General features: G+C 35.8%; 2 long non-coding RNA genes across 8 annotated transcripts; one reads left to right on the forward strand and one right to left on the reverse strand.

Moving 5' to 3' along the window:
- Positions 1 to 505: 505 nt before the first annotated feature.
- Positions 506 to 3063, forward strand: LOC141366248 (uncharacterized). Its single transcript, XR_012371352.1, has 3 exons — positions 506 to 567; positions 1294 to 1337; positions 2714 to 3063. It is a non-coding gene; the product is annotated as an uncharacterized lncRNA (long non-coding RNA).
- A 2507-nt stretch (positions 3064 to 5570) lies between these two features.
- LOC141366151 (uncharacterized) lies at positions 5571 to 12807 on the reverse strand. 7 transcript variants are annotated; one of them, XR_012371244.1, is made up of 8 exons: positions 11595 to 12807; positions 11149 to 11508; positions 10878 to 11036; positions 9516 to 10221; positions 9320 to 9423; positions 8460 to 8562; positions 7299 to 7479; positions 5571 to 6776 (listed from the first exon to the last, which is right to left on the reverse strand). It is a non-coding gene; the product is annotated as an uncharacterized lncRNA (long non-coding RNA). The 7 variants fall into 7 exon arrangements; XR_012371247.1 differs by having other exon boundaries at positions 9516 to 9947; positions 10051 to 10221; positions 11149 to 12806; XR_012371245.1 differs by having other exon boundaries at positions 9516 to 9965; positions 10051 to 10221; positions 11149 to 12806.
- Between the last annotated feature and the right edge of the window lie 1953 nt (positions 12808 to 14760).

Consider the following 14760-nt stretch of genomic DNA (forward strand, 5'->3'; position numbering starts at 1 on the left):
TTTGTGTGTGTTTGGCAAATTCCATGAAATGCTGTTGTCATAACTTAAATCATGCCTGTGTTTGCCTATATCTAAGACATCGTTTTGGTGGGCTCCAATTAGGGGTGCAATATATATTGACTCTGTACCTTTATCACAATATTTCATTGCATAATATCATAAAGAAAAACTGCATACTTTCTGTTGACTGTGTGGCTTAGTTGCGTTAGATTTAGAGCCCACTTGGAACTGCTAATGATCATGTTTCATTGGCCAGTTGCCCAGTCACGTGCAAGTGTCCATGCAAGTATAAACTGTCTATTTGAGATTATAAAGCTGTGGAATAATAGGCTATTTTTTGTTGTGATTAGTATTACTTTACTGTGATGGCGTTATTTCTTACTGACTGTACAAGACCTTTTGCGTCCAGTGCTCACCGTGTGCAGCCTTTATGAAAATAAGTTTTTATTATAAACTGGACTAATTTACATAATAATTTCTACATTTTAAATGTTTCTCTGTTGTTAACAGATGGTGTGAAAGAAGGCTTTCCAGCTCTTACTACAGTGCGGCCAGATCAAAGGAAAGGTGTGTTGACAACGGACAGTTAAATGACTTTTAAGCTAAATTTGAATTGGTTGATGGGGAAAAAGATCACAATCTAACTAGATGAATCAGCAATGGCCTTTAAATTCAGGAGGGGATATTTATGTAGTAGGATGAATCGCGTGCGATTATTAATGCAATATTTCCCCTCTTGTCAGTGAACTACGGCTCTGTGTAGTAAATGCGCTCCATCTGAAAGCAGCTGATGGCCATTTACTACTAAACAAGGACGAGATTTACTGACGAGATGCGCATTACAATCACATGTGATTAATTGTGCAGCACTAGTATGTAGTGTATTACAGTCTGTTGTGAATTAATGAACAGAACTTATCTGCAGTGTGGAAACTGTTGTACATGGTGGTTCTTGCACTCTATGGGAAAGTACGGATTTGATTTAAGGAGTGTATATAAAAAAAAATGCAGACTATTACTCCCATTCCATTTTCTAAAATGTATTATTCAGAAATTCTGAATGCCCACACAATGTGACAGGGAGACAGGATTTTTACCCTGTGAAGAGGGTTGCCAAATCCAGAGTTATTAAGGTTAAATGTAATACAACTCAAACAATACACAGGTTATATAATGTTCCAGTTGAAAAGGGATGATATAGTTTTTTTTTGTTTTGTTATTGATGTAATGGTCTTAAACTTATTGGTAAACACAGTAAATATTTGAAACTAAAAAAGTCCCACTATTTTTTAGGGCCAGAAATGGAAGCAGGTGGAGTGGGAGCCGTGCAAACTTTGGTATGTACAACGTCTCAGTCATGCCAATGAGAAGTGGCATGTTCACTGTTAATTTTAATCTGTTGTCAGTATATCTAATTGCCACTAACACCTACTGTCCACAATTAACATGCAAAACAATTTAGGCAAATAATGAAATTAAGGTAGTATGCCCAAACTAAATGGCCTGCGTGAAGTCATAGTTCTGAGGATTTGTCAACCCATTAAACTCCTTGTAGAAGATAAGGTCGAGACAAAATTTAAGATTTTGGCATCATTGCAAAATGAGCTTTCCTTGTCTCTAGGTATTTATATAGATTTACCTTGCTCATGTGCTTTTCTTTAAAGTCTCATTCTAGTCAAGAATTGTATCAGTTAAAATGCATCTTTGAACATCATAATAAAAAAAATAATATAATATAATAATATAAAAAAAGTTCTGCTTGTCACATTGTATGCGAAGATCTATGATTATGCTAATCTACTCAGTTGCACAGCTAAAACATCTGTATGTAGCATCTACTTACATGTATATGGTCTAAGACCAGTGGTCACCAATCCTGGTCCTGAAGGGACGGTGTCTCTGCAGATTTTAGCTCCAACCCTAATCAAACACACCTGAAGGACCAGGATTGGTGACCACTGTCTAGACGCATAACTGCTGAGCTTAGACTATATATACACATACATACATACATACATACATACTACTGATGCACGCGTTCAACTGTGTTGATGTGATTGGTTATATTATGTTTGTGACGTTGGAAACACAGGTGATTTTAAACTACTTTTAAACCTACTGTGATTTAATAAAACCCCACCAAAACACAGCTTTAGGAAAACAGCTGAAGTTTTAATGTGTGTCTTAAAGGAAAACACCACCATTTTCAATATTTACTATGTAATTTAGACAAATGAATACATATCATTTTTCAATGCGTGCACTTAATCTTTGTACAGTGCTTCTTGAATGCTTTAGCATTTAGCCTAGCGCCATTCATTCCTTAGGATCCAAACAGGGATGAATTTAGAAGCCACCAAACACTTCCATGTTTTCCATATTTAAAGACTCTTACATGAGTAGTTACACGAGTAAGTATGGTGGCACAAAACCAAACATGGAAAGTGTGGAAACCATGGAAGTGTTTGGTGGCTCCTAAATTGAACCCTGTTTGGATCCTAAGGAATGAATGGGGCTAGGCTAAATGCTAACACATTCAAGAAGCATTGTACAAAGATTAAGTGCACGCGTTGAAAAAAGATGTGTATGTATTCATCTAAGTTGAGGTAAGAACATAGTAAATATTGAAAAACTGTGGTGTTCTCCTTTAATGTGTCTACAGTTTATTTGCCCAACCAAACATGTAATTGCATTTTTTCTTTTTGTGTTACAGATAAAAGAAGTGGCCATTGGAGTGGGTGGCGGATGGGGACACTTGTTAGTGCTTCGGCATCTTCTTGGGGACCTGATACAATAAGAAGCACTATTATTTCTCTGTGTAACTTGTTTTTCTTTTATGTTTTAAACAAACCATTGTTTCCTGGACCCTTTTATTGCTCCTCCTTTCACTTGCTTTTTTGCTCTTTTTTGGATATTAATTCTGAATACTGTTAAAACTGTTTTGCAACCAAATTATTGTCAATTTAACTGTTTTAATCGATGTTATATCCTACTGTGATGTAATGATGTTAAGTACAGTGAGTCTATTTACTTTACTTTTTTCAATAAACATTGAGGAATTCATTGGTTTCTTTATTTTCACACACACACTATTTATTAAAAAGTCTACTTGGTGAACATTCAAGACAACATAAAATGTATTTGCTCAGAGAATAAAAAACATCCATAGCTGCTGATCCTTGTATTATTTATAGTAAAACTGTTTAGTTTCTAGAAACAAGATATTTTGTTCTGCCTGTCTTGTGTTGTTAAAAACAAATCAATCATCCATTCTAATTGATCACATATTTTACCTACACATTTTATCTATCAAGCAATGGAAATGATGTGGTTTAGAGCACCTTAATTTTTAATGTTGATAGACAACTCTATACAAAGCTTTTTTTACTTGAAGATTGATGGTGGGAAATAAGTAATTGTTTATACATTTAATAATTTTGCAGATGCTTTTGTCCAAAGCGACTTACAAATGAGGTAGCATTAAGAGCAACACAAGAACAACAATACATAAGTGCACCAGAAATAGTCTCAGTATATAAACCAACAATACATAAGGTGTTGAGTAATCACACCATCATTTAAATGTTGCCAAATGCATTGTGAACTTCTGAGCAATAGAAAAGTTTTAAAACATCAGTGTGTCATATAATAACTCTTTAAATTAGATGATGATTCTGAAAATAACCACTTACCCATATGTGCACAGCCCAAAGAGACAGACATAAAATTAAGAGGATGGACCCTGGTGTTCTGCAGTACATTACTTGAAGCTATTGGGATGTGATCAGCCCCCCTCAACTGTTGCTGCTTTGAGGGCCATCTATAATGACACTGTTATGAGGCCCACAGTAGTGTTTGATTCAAATAAGAAAAAAAATCATTAAGGAATTGAATACTATGTCTGACAAATGCGCTGGACCATTTCATGTCTTTGAAATGTGTGATACAAGGGCTGAGTGGGCAGAGTGAAATTGTCATAGGACTAAACCAAATATACAGTTGCTTTGCTTTGATATATTGACATCTGAACTATAAAAATGATGCATATATGTGAGTCTCATCATTCAGAAAAGGAAAGGGACTACAATGATGAGACGAACTGTTTTACAAAGCCCTTGAACTCTTCCATCATGAGGAGTACTGGTGTGATCACTAATAGATAGCATCACAAAATGTGATACAAATTAAATTTCACTTTGCTGTCATGTATAATTTTTAATTCTGACAACACTACTGTGCTTCACTTCTGCATAACCCTAAATGCATACTCATGCTGGTATGCTGTTTTTTTCCAGCAGGGAAATGATGTGTTTTGGTGCTGGTTTGCTGATGACCAGCATAATTCTCATGCTGGGTTGGTGCTGGTGGTCATCGCATACCAGCACCAATCCCATGCAGGTCATACCAGCAAGAACAGCATGCTATATGTTGTGTTTTGGTGCTGGTATGCTGGTGACCAGCTAAACAAGCACCAAACCAGCATGGGAATTATGCTGGTCTATGCTGTTTTTTCCATTAGGGTTTAATATTCCAGACATGAAAAACACTATACAAATAATTTCCCTGTTGCAGTGTATTATAGACTGTTTAATATGTAGTTCTTAGGTTTGCAAACTAGGGTTGTAAATAGACCATTTCAAAAGATGTAAACAGTGGTCCAGAAGCACTTCCTGTTTCAGTTTTTTAACACTAGATAAATGTTGGGATAAATTACAACCAACAGAACATATATAACTGATCAAAAAGTTAAACAAACATCTTAAAGATAATAATATAGCCTATGTGTGAAATAACAGTCACAAACTGAAACAGGAAGTGCCTCTGGACCAGTAGCCTATTGTTTACATCTTTTCAGAAGAACTATAGTATAAAGTGACTTTCTAACAGACATGCTATTGCCAAACAATAAAACATATTGTAAGAATTCAAACGAGTTCATGCTAGTTGCTAAGCTAACAGCCTGACCACAGACACATATAGGCCTAAGTAAGTTAAACGTATTGGGGGACAAAAGATACTGATATTGCTAAGAAATCATTTAAAATGTCATTATTTATAATTGTGTTTCAGATTGAAATTTAGGCACTAAATGTTAGGGGCTGGCTATTTATTTCTATCCATCCATTGCTTATCTGTTTGGTTGGGCTACGCGGTGTATATGCTACACCCTCAAGTCGGACTGGTCACCATCACTGATTTACTAATAGAAACAACACTCCAGAGAAATTTTAGGGTCTCCAATTATCCTATTGTATTCATTTTCTTTGGGTTAAGTTTAGTATGTCTAACTTTTAGGTTTTAATACAGAAAACACAGCAAATAATAAAAATAACTTCATTTACAAAGCATTTTCCCGTGCTGACAAGCATTTAATCAAAGACCAAAAGCATTCACACATACTATATGTAAATATATGTATTGATACTATACATAACTTAAAAGTTAATAATCTTTGAACTGTCTAGTGTTAATACCCTACTATTATCTAGAGCAAAGTTATGCAGCAGTGTAATGAAAAACTTGTATTAATTATAACAACTATGCCATAAATAATACAACACAACTGTATATACTAACTAATTAACAAGTTTTTATTATTTACCCTGTATTAAACTATCATATATTTTTAAGGCATAAATAAATAAAGCAGTTTTACATCTCATTTTCAAAACAGGGAAAAGTAAACAACGCTTTAGCAAACAATTTTGCAGGTACATATATGAAACAGTTTAATAGTTACCTCAAGAAAATGGCATTGTAAAACATTTCCTTTCATTGAAAAGGTAACAACAGTATTAACTCATGCATCAAATATGGGTAGGCTATTGATCAGTCATTTATGTAAAGTATTTCATCTAATGACATACAGTTAGTTCACTCCAAAAGTACCACAATCACTGTGAAAAAAACTTTATACAGTATAAAACTATATAACAATAATAGTAACATATGTAACACAGGCAAAATAGATTTGCACATTTTTCTACAGTAAATGTCATTATGTTGACAAGATGATATGGGCACAGTTTGGTGAAGTAACCATTGCAAGAGAATTGTGGCATTTGCAAGTTGTAGCAACACAGTTGACTGTAGGAGTAGTCTGTGAAACATCGGAGGTGGAGGGGAAACCTAATAGCTAACCTGCTGCTTGTAAACGGAGATATGGATTATCATACAAAAACTTATTTAACAGTAGTTTCCCATCAATCTATGAGGCTAATGTTGCTTACACACTGCAGGAAACGGTTGTCTAAAATAAAAGCACTGTATCAGACATCCATTACATTTCCAAATAGTTTTATGTTTTCCATGAAACACACCTGCAGTTCAGTGTAACACACAGTCTAAATGCATACACCAGTTCAGAGTTCCAAATCCAAAATGTCATCTGAACTCTCATAATCCAGCTCTTCGTGGTCCTCCAGTATCTCCTCAGGCTCATCCTCCAGCAGAGAAACAGCATTTGGTCCTAAAGCAGTGTTCTTCATCCTCTATCCTGGAGAGCCGGTGTCCTGCAGAGCTTAGCTCCAACCTTAATCAAACACACATACCTGTGATTTTCTAGAGATCATGAAGACATTGATTAGCTTTCAGATGTGTTTGATTAAGGTTGGAGCCAAAGTCCGCAGGACACCGGCGCCCCAGGGCCGGGAGCGAAGAACACCGTCCCAAAGCCTGGCTGTAACTTGAGCAAACTTGGAACTTCTTCTCTACATCTGCAAGCCTTTTCTGAAGACGACACAGTAGCCAGCGATGACACTCTTCTCTTATACTGCCTAAAAGGAAAAATTGAAGGGATGCATGAAAATACTTAAAGGTTTTACTTGAGGCTTATTTTGTACATTACTGTATGTTAATACTGCTTTCATTATCAAGGTCCAATTATATTCCTAAAGATTTCACATTAGTATTACTAATTACATTATACTATTAGGAAATAAATGTAAATACCTCCATGTACTCCTTTCTAAACTATATACAACAATTGCCATGCTTTCATTGTGTCTTGATTTTCTTTGTTTCTATTCTATGTAAAGAACTACAGATCATTAAGATCCAACCACAAGAAAACTATAACGTAACACTTCAGGATCTAAAAATGAGTGGGGTTTTATTGTCGTATTTGCTATTCAGTGTGTCTAATCATGTAGATTATCTGTGATTTTTATCACCAAATGACAAAGGAACTTGATTTCAGAATGTGAAACTAACATGTGTCTTGAGACTGTTGTAACCCTTATTTATAGAAACCAATGGCATGCATCATTGCAAGATGGTAATAAAAGTTAGCCTCTTACCACTGTTTTTGCCTGAAGACATTTCTGAAATCATTTTCCTGATGCTCCTAGCCAGGCTTCTGAGATAGGTGCGGTGCAGTGGTGTCTCATCTCCCTCATCACAATGATCTTTGCTTCTTGAAGGTGCACTTTTGACATGTATACATCAAAAAAATCTTCTTGGTGAGGGTGTTGCTGGATTCTGAAGTCACACAAATAACAACATCTTAAACACAATTTTGACTGGTATATTCTGAAAAGCAAGCAAAACAAAAGCAGTGCATGTACAGCCCATAATCTGGTGCAGGGCGCAAAATATTTGATTCAGAACTTTGGCTATGAGAGGTTAAAAAGAAACACTCACACAGTAAAGATTGTCTCCCATTATCTTTATATCTATATAAGAACAACTTCTTTGCTGCTTATGAGCCTTTAAATAATTCTCCTTATATCACATGTGGTGTAAGCCTGCTGAAGACCTAGTTTCAACATCACCCTAATGAAAAATAATGGACTAAATCTTCAGAGTAGCAGTAAAATTAAAATGAATACTGTAATTGTGTCATTCAATAATTTAAAAGTACAGACAAAAAATATTATGTTTGTTCTTTATCTGTTGTTTCTCTCAAAAGCACTTTTGGTGCAAAAGCACATTTGGTGCAATGAGGCACGACGCAAACTGGATGCTCCGCAGGTGTGCATTATTTTCAAATAATTCAAAGGACTGGAGTCAATTATTCCTCTTATACCACAGTTACCACATACATTGCTCTGGTGCCTATTTTTAAGACATTTGACAAGTTAGGTGTGCAGTTATCAGAAATTAATGCATACCCACAGAACATTTCTCAGCCAATCAGAATACAGCATTCAACATACCCCTGGTATAAATGCAATCAACAAAAATGACTATGGGGCGGTTTCCCGGACAGGGATTAGACTAGTCCTAGACTTAAACACTTTTAAGAGCTCTCCAAACTGAAAACAACTTTCACTTACAGATCTTAAAATACATCAGGGCCCTTTGTTTTACTTCAAGATGCACACAGGTAATGTTTTTATTAAGGCATGTTGTTTTAAAACTAGTTATATTTCCTAATTAAACTAAGGCCTAGTCCTGGATTAAGCTAATCCTGGTCCGGGAAACCGCCCCTAAATGTTTTAGATGAGTTATCAACATACCAGTGTGATTATAAAGGCTGGCTTTTCGATGAAGACTAAGAAACATTTGTTCAATTAATTTCTGAAGGTTATGTAGGTCATCACATCTGGTACCTACCAAATACTAAAGCAAAAATAATAATACAAGTAAATGATTATGATGTCTTTTAGGCTGTACATGTCCCAAATCAAATTAATGTCTCAAAGGAGTTTAGAGGGACACAAGTTTATTGTGATTAAAACAGGACATACCTTTACTTAAATATAGGGATGGGCGATATGGCCTAAAATCCATATTGCGTTATACATTGCAGCCTCTTGCGATAGCGATATGTATTGCGATATAATACTTTCAATAGACACATTTCAGAACAGGTTATATAGACCCTTACAAAAGCCAAACTGCTAAAAAGTAAGTAAAAGTAAACTGTTATGGCCAGATTAGTCTTGTTACCTCTCTTAGCTGGAACTTTTGCCTGACACACTCTACAGCATATATATTATTACCATAATGCCAATTTCGCGCGTGGAGCAGCAGTTAACTTATGTAACTTATGGCTTAAATCCAAAAAATAGATGTTGCATCGGTCTTTTTCACGAGTTCCTCTGTTTCACTGACGCTTTCATCCATGTTTATTTGGCTGCAGCTCATGGCTCTTAAGTTCGCGGGTAGATTGTGTCATCAACACGCATTATCGCGATAGTGCAATAGATTTTAAATCTCTATCGTATGCCAATTTTCTATCGTTTATATTGCATATCGTTTATATTGCCCATCCCTACTTAAATACTTATACATAGCAAAGATTCTCAGTTACAAAATTGATTATCACACTGCAATATTGTAAACCAATTTCAATAATGTCCATAAAATACATTACCATCAGTAGCCTTTTGTCTGACATCTTGTACCCACTGATTCACAATGTTCTCAGGACACCCCAGTTCACTGCTCAAATCTTCCCGTCTCTGAGACTCAGCCTTTCTGAAAGAATGCCATAAAAATATGTTTGTCCTTGCAATCTTTAAAAGTGAGAAAAATCTTTGTGTCTATATAACTCAGTCATAATATAAGACCTTGATGTATCTGCTGGATAATGCTGAAGGCCTTCTTGCTTCCATTTGTTCCACCCAATAGCATGGACAGTTAGCATGTCATTCCTGGCTATTAACAAGACATGTATGTGATGAAGGAAGAAAGGTCCCATTAATGCTTGTCGTATTTCAATTAATCCAGAAACTGACAATTGAGTTTAAAATTTAAGAGAGAACTACATGCCAATTTTTTATGTACTTTGAACAGTTACAGCTTACTCTTATGCAATATCTCAAAGTACTAGACAGAAAGAATAAAAAAGTGAAAAAATAAAGACAGGTTTCCTAAAATATTATAAATAGGCATCAATTAGATACTTGGTTGTGAGGCCACAACGAGACAGGTAGCTGTTGACCATTTTGACCCCCTCAACTGCAGTTGTACCAGCACCTTCCTGATTTTTGCCAGATTATCTAACAAATGTGTGACACCTATATTACAACCATAAACAGTTACAGTGTATTAATAAGTAATACAAATACAGTTTCAAATGGTACGATAAAGAATATGCATTACCTGACACTTGGTTGAATGAGCCTTGGCATGCATGACAGAAAGGAAAGGTCTCATCTGCAGTAAAGGTCTGAGTTCCAACATGGAGACTGATGCCTTCTCAAGGTATGGCCAATACTTGCAAGCAATATCTGTTCAAAAGAACTCTCCGTTTGTGGCTGCTTGAAGCTCCTTCTGCAGGTATAGGTGGATAAGAAAATATTACTCCCCGGCACATTAAGAGCTTTGAGTAGCACTCCGTGTCTGCAAACAACCACCTGAAGGCCCTCTTCATCAAGTTTGCTTACTTTTCTGTTAGTTTCAAATTACATCACACCAACAGGCATCTTTATAATGATTGTAGACAATAAAGGTTTACTTTTAAACTAAAGGTTTTTCAGGATTCATGGAGCATTAAAAAGTTAATCTTCTGCTTTCTCTACTCCAGGTACACAAACTAGTTGAAAGTCAGGGTGACAAATTGATATGTAATAATGAATGACCAAGCTATTAAACTAGCCACTTTGGGTGCCAGCACACATTCCCATATCCAAATGATTATTTTTGTAAAACGCACACCTAACCTGTCAAATGTCTTAAAATACCCAAAGCAATGTTTGTGGTAACTGTGGTATAAGCAGAATAATTGACTCCAGTCCTTTAAATTATTTGAAAATAATGCACACCTGCTGCGTAGCAGCCCACTGTCAAATATTCCTTACGTATTATATAAGCTCACAACAGCTGGGATACATTAACTACTTAATAAAGCAAAAATTACACATTTCAAATGATGGATTTAAATCAAAAAGTTTCTTTTTCCTTAAAACTACAAGAGTAAAAGAACTTACTCTTTTGACAGACGGAATCTGTAGGTTTTTCTGTTGCCATCTGCACAAAGAGCGAGCATTGTTGGGTGTACATGCCGGGCAGGTGAAGTGCTCTACACTGGATGTTTGCATGATCACAAGTGCAGAAATGTGGAGGTCTCACTGTAGACAATAAACAGACTGAAAACAGAAGTTCAATAATTTGTTAGAAAGCATTAACAATGGGCACAGTAATATAGCTTAGAAAAAATGAGGCTGACAAATCACAAATAATCTGGTAGAACATGGATACCTGTAGCTGAAGCTTTGTATCTCTTCACTTTTGCTGCTTTTTAGTAGTGGACCTCCTTCAGCATTTTCTCCACCTATCTGACATTAAATGTACTCCCTTTAATGGCTGTTGCTTTGCCCTTGGGTTCCTCTGCCTTGCATAAAAGAAAGTGTGCCTTGTATGGTAATACTGAAATACAGCCAACTCTTGAGCAGTTAGTGAGTGACCCTTTTACTGTTTGTACACAATGATGACGTGGCAACGTATGCGCATGCAGTTTGGCAACGGAAGCATGGCAAGAATCAGCAGTGAAGCAACACAGACAGAGAAAGTTAGTTTAAAAAGTTGACTTATCTTCTACACAGTTACCAGATCCGTGTACTATAGTGGAGTGGATAGAAGACGTTAGAAGATGGCCAAATACTAAACGTATATTATATTAGTGCAACCAAATGCCACAACCAGACGTTTTGATGTGGGGAAATCGTTTTAATAAACTTTCTGAGTTGCTTACACGTTAGAACCACTGGGAAATAACATCACTTCCGTTGCCAAAATGCGCACGCAGGCTATTTGATCACGTGGGCTGTAAAAGGGTCTATTGAAGTGGCTCTTAAAAGAGCCGTTGGTTATCTAAGAAAAAGTATAAACTGTGGGTGATGTTAACAGGGAAGGGTGGTGGGTACTGACCGGACCTGAGAAAAGAAAACAAAAACATGATTAATTCTCTTACAGCAAAGTCTCCTAGGTTTGTCATATTATATATGCAGAACTGTAAAAAAAAGGTAACAGTTATGCTACCTATAAATAAAGCATAAACTGCATAAATGAACAGTTGATCTGACTTCAGAGAAATAAATGAAATAATTATCTTGGTACTTGAAGCTTGGTTAGATATGGTTACTGTAGTCAAACTTTTACACACTTTCTTCTGACAGATTTATTAACAACAATTACAGAACATAACACAATCAATTTTAATCCCTTCTAACGCTCAATTGACATAGATGTAACTGCACAAACTAGCCTTATTATATAAATAATATTAAATAATTAAATAAATCTATTCTGCTCACCAAGGCTGCATTTATTTGATATAAAAACACTTATAATGTGAAATATTATTGTAATGTGAATGTAATAATGTGAAATATTATTGTAATCTGAATGTAAGTGCTGCTGACGGTGTCAGCAGCGATCGCTCTCTGTGATCGATTGGTTCCGCCTTGTATGTTTAGATGAGCAGATTTACAATGAACACAATTATTTACTTAAATCGGTTATTTTTTCATTTAGAGCTTATTTCACGAACTGCATTCCGCGCGAAATTAATAAAACTATTGGTTTAAAAACGCTAGAACAACTGTTTAGCAACATAATATAATGCAGTCACTGCAGCTTTCTGTGATTAATACATTAGCTGATTATCAAACAGTCATCCAATAATGTTTCTGACCTTAGTAACGTAAAAACCACTATAGATAACTCCATAGTTCACACACGCAAATTAAATGTTATGCTGCACCAACTTTAGGATTTCTTAAATGACCGCACCTGAACAAACAATTATGTCCTAAATATGAGCCAATTGGATTCTGACCAAACGCGTGCACTGACTTGTCTGTTGCCTTAGCGGTGATATTATATTGCTAACGTTGCAACAACGACTTAACATAAACACAGGATTTACTCAATTTTAGTAACATTAATCACCAAATTTCCAAGAAAGCCTTACCCAAGGAGCTCCAGAGAACGCATATAACAGCGTCGCTTCTCTTGTTGAAGTTTTTTGCAAAAAGAAAATATAGCCCCCAAATGGTTATCATCCTCATAAATGCGTGTCATTTTCACGCCTTGAGGAGGCAAAGCGTGACATTGACACGCATCCTCTAGTGGACCAGCGTGTCTATTACACGCTTTAGCGTGATACTGGGTTGCTATAATGACACTGTTATGAGGCCCACAGTAGTGTTTGATTCAAATAAGAAAAAAAATCATTAAGGAATTGAATACTATGTCTGACAAATGCGCTGGACCATTTCATGTCTTTGAAATGTGTGATACAAGGGCTGAGTGGGCAGAGTGAAATTGTCATAGGACTAAACCAAATATACAGTTGCTTTGCTTTGATATATTGACATCTGAACTATAAAAATGATGCATATATGTGAGTCTCATCATTCAGAAAAGGAAAGGGACTACAATGATGAGACGAACTGTTTTACAAAGCCCTTGAACTCTTCCATCATGAGGAGTACTGGTGTGATCACTAATAGATAGCATCACAAAATGTGATACAAATTAAATTTCACTTTGCTGTCATGTATAATTTTTAATTCTGACAACACTACTGTGCTTCACTTCTGCATAACCCTAAATGCATACTCATGCTGGTATGCTGTTTTTTTCCAGCAGGGAAATGATGTGTTTTGGTGCTGGTTTGCTGATGACCAGCATAATTCTCATGCTGGGTTGGTGCTGGTGGTCATCGCATACCAGCACCAATCCCATGCAGGTCATACCAGCAAGAACAGCATGCTATATGTTGTGTTTTGGTGCTGGTATGCTGGTGACCAGCTAAACAAGCACCAAACCAGCATGGGAATTATGCTGGTCTATGCTGTTTTTTCCATTAGGGTTTAATATTCCAGACATGAAAAACACTATACAAATAATTTCCCTGTTGCAGTGTATTATAGACTGTTTAATATGTAGTTCTTAGGTTTGCAAACTAGGGTTGTAAATAGACCATTTCAAAAGATGTAAACAGTGGTCCAGAAGCACTTCCTGTTTCAGTTTTTTAACACTAGATAAATGTTGGGATAAATTACAACCAACAGAACATATATAACTGATCAAAAAGTTAAACAAACATCTTAAAGATAATAATATAGCCTATGTGTGAAATAACAGTCACAAACTGAAACAGGAAGTGCCTCTGGACCAGTAGCCTATTGTTTACATCTTTTCAGAAGAACTATAGTATAAAGTGACTTTCTAACAGACATGCTATTGCCAAACAATAAAACATATTGTAAGAATTCAAACGAGTTCATGCTAGTTGCTAAGCTAACAGCCTGACCACAGACACATATAGGCCTAAGTAAGTTAAACGTATTGGGGGACAAAAGATACTGATATTGCTAAGAAATCATTTAAAATGTCATTATTTATAATTGTGTTTCAGATTGAAATTTAGGCACTAAATGTTAGGGGCTGGCTATTTATTTCTATCCATCCATTGCTTATCTGTTTGGTTGGGCTACGCGGTGTATATGCTACACCCTCAAGTCGGACTGGTCACCATCACTGATTTACTAATAGAAACAACACTCCAGAGAAATTTTAGGGTCTCCAATTATCCTATTGTATTCATTTTCTTTGGGTTAAGTTTAGTATGTCTAACTTTTAGGTTTTAATACAGAAAACACAGCAAATAATAAAAATAACTTCATTTACAAAGCATTTTCCCGTGCTGACAAGCATTTAATCAAAGACCAAAAGCATTCACACATACTATATGTAAATATATGTATTGATACTATACATAACTTAAAAGTTAATAATCTTTGAACTGTCTAGTGTTAATACCCTACTATTATCTAGAGCAAAGTTATGCAGCAGTGTAATGAA

Source organism: Misgurnus anguillicaudatus, chromosome 9 (assembly GCF_027580225.2).
Source record: "Misgurnus anguillicaudatus chromosome 9, ASM2758022v2, whole genome shotgun sequence".
Classification (NCBI taxonomy): Eukaryota; Metazoa; Chordata; class Actinopteri; order Cypriniformes; family Cobitidae; genus Misgurnus; species Misgurnus anguillicaudatus.